Consider the following 2,392-nt stretch of genomic DNA (forward strand, 5'->3'; position numbering starts at 1 on the left):
CAGGTTGCAGGAAGGGCCAATTCTCTTTACCCTGATAGTCCCCGTGGCACCGGCTCCTCTGGGGCACCCTGTCTGCCATTACCTTGATGCTCAATGCCAGGGAAACGTGCTGCTCTTTCTTCTCGTAATACAAGGCTGGACATTTCCTTCAGGGCCCTCTGGACCTCTCTTATCATTGGCGGGAAGGCCCTTGGTCTCCCTTGTAAAAGGGCAAACAGTCTCTGAATCCACCCCTGGGTTCCTGAGGGACTGGACTAGGAGATGCAGAGAGCAGAGAGTCTCTTGTGAAAAAACGAGATGAGAGTTGCCATCACTGACCCATCAGCATCCATTGTACATCACCTGGGGTCCCTAGTCTTGGGTAGGAGCTCTCATAGCCCTGGATGTGAGTCCCTGACAGGGATTGCACATGCGTGTGGGGTATGTGGTCTCCAAGCTGCTGGCACCATGCCTTCTGTGGAGCATCCCTGCTGCACTCACAGCAGAGACAGCACCGATAACATTTCCCTGTCCCCCTAGACCAGGTTCATCCCCTTGGAGGGCTGGCAGAGTTTCTGTCAGGCTTCTGTGAGACTGCTGTCATGCTGGGGGAAATACCTCAGTGTGTCCAGCTGCAGCATCTAGGGCTGTCTTGCCGTGCATGAGACAGCAAAGTGCTGATGGTCATGGCCGTCAGGTAGAGAGCCTCACGTGCTGATGCAGAGCCTTCCCTGTGCACCTGGAGACCCAGTGGAGGAATCAGCAGGCCTTTTACCATGACTGCAGGGCTAGGAGTGTAAATTAGATAGACTTAAAAAAAAATCCTATTCAGCTATTAGCTTGTATTGACCAAAACCCAATATAAGCATGCATTTTAATATTGTAAAGCCCAGGATAAAAAACTGTACAATTTGCTAAGCGAAGACTTAAGAGTTAGATGAAACTCATCGTGACAGTGCATCAGCATATAAGAGAGCCAATTGAGAAAAATGCACTATTGGGCCAGCAGTTGGCGTAATGGCTGTGTCGCTGGACTCCCATGTAGTACACTGTACTTCGAGGCCCAGACCCGGTGGCTTAAACTTATGCCAGGCACATGTGTATGCGTGCCCAAGATCCCAAGAGGAGAATGGAGGATAAGGGAATGCAGCATGGCCATCCCCCTGGGGGTGATTTCTTGTTTTCTGTCTCTCTGTCTCTTTCTGTCTGTCTGGTGAGCGCACGCACCTTCCAGTATGTCCTCCTGTGATGTCACAGTCTACTGGAGGAGTCCTGAATCAGAATCTAAATCACAGGCATCAATCTAAATACTCTGTTTCTGCACTGTGAAGGTGACACTCATGAGGGTCATGCACTGCAGCGTGCTGACTCCTGCAGCCTCAATAGCCAAGATCCTGGCTTTCTCTGCCTGATTATCTTGAACTCCCTTGTTTATCCTATGAATGTAACAATGGGCTCTGGGGAGAAATGCAGCCAGCAGAGCTTTGTATGCGGACCCTTGATGTCACTCTTGTCATCAGATCCTTAACCTCTTCAGCAATAATGTTATTCACTGCTGTCAGCACCTTGTATTTCCTGTCTTTAGTCCCTGAGGGATTAAATTCAGAACTGGGTTGCCAGGGTCTCTGAAAATGTCTCCAAGTCTGCTGTCATTTGTAGGACACACCCACTCTCCGGGGTGTGACTTGCTATTATAGCAGGTTTGTCACAGCGAGTCATGGATAAATGGGAATTGCCCTGCACTGATGACAGCATCTATGCATTTGAATAAAGTAAGCTGAGATTCCTCTAATGCTTGCATTACCCACCAAATTCAGTTGGTATCAACTCTGAGAACCAGAAGATTCAGCTCATTTTCGTCAGAGACCACGGCTACCCTGGCATCTCAGCACTAACCGGCATCAGGCAGACTGGAGTCTTGTAACCTGAGATTGCACTTGTTTTCTGTGTCTTTACTCTCTAGAAGCTATGATCCAAGCTTGTAACTGAATACAAATTTTTTGTAAAGTCTCTCTAACTTGACCTAGTACCCGTATCTTTAAAGTATGCCTTGAAGCCAAGTTTTAAATGATTCAAAGCAATGTTTTCACATATTAAGGCCAAAAGGTCTCAGAAGAGAAAGCCTAATATCAGGTCCTCTGTGTTCCCTGCTGGGGCCAAGGTGATCCCAAGTAAGGAAAGGGTTTGATGAGGAGGCGTGCACCCCAAGGAGCCCTCAGGCCGTTTCCTGACAGTTTACTCACACATCACCTCCACCTCTGTGGACCTGAAATATTAAAGGGGGTGTCCAATATAGCCACAGATACGTTATGTCCCTACAGGTCTTGAGCTGACCCCCCCACCCCCCAGTCCATTTATGCCTTGGAACATACCACCCTGTGGGGGTCGCCTTCAGCAGGTGAGGCTGCTTAGT

General features: G+C 48.8%; 1 pseudogene; it reads right to left on the bottom strand.

Moving 5' to 3' along the window:
- Positions 1 to 1,206: 1,206 nt before the first annotated feature.
- LOC102475515 (general transcription factor IIH subunit 3 pseudogene) lies at positions 1,207 to 1,856 on the bottom strand (annotated as a pseudogene).
- Positions 1,857 to 2,392: the final 536 nt, after the last annotated feature.

The sequence above is a fragment of the Tupaia chinensis genome, unplaced genomic scaffold (genome assembly GCF_000334495.1).
Source record: "Tupaia chinensis unplaced genomic scaffold, TupChi_1.0 Scaffold144470_1, whole genome shotgun sequence".
Classification (NCBI taxonomy): Eukaryota; Metazoa; Chordata; class Mammalia; order Scandentia; family Tupaiidae; genus Tupaia; species Tupaia belangeri.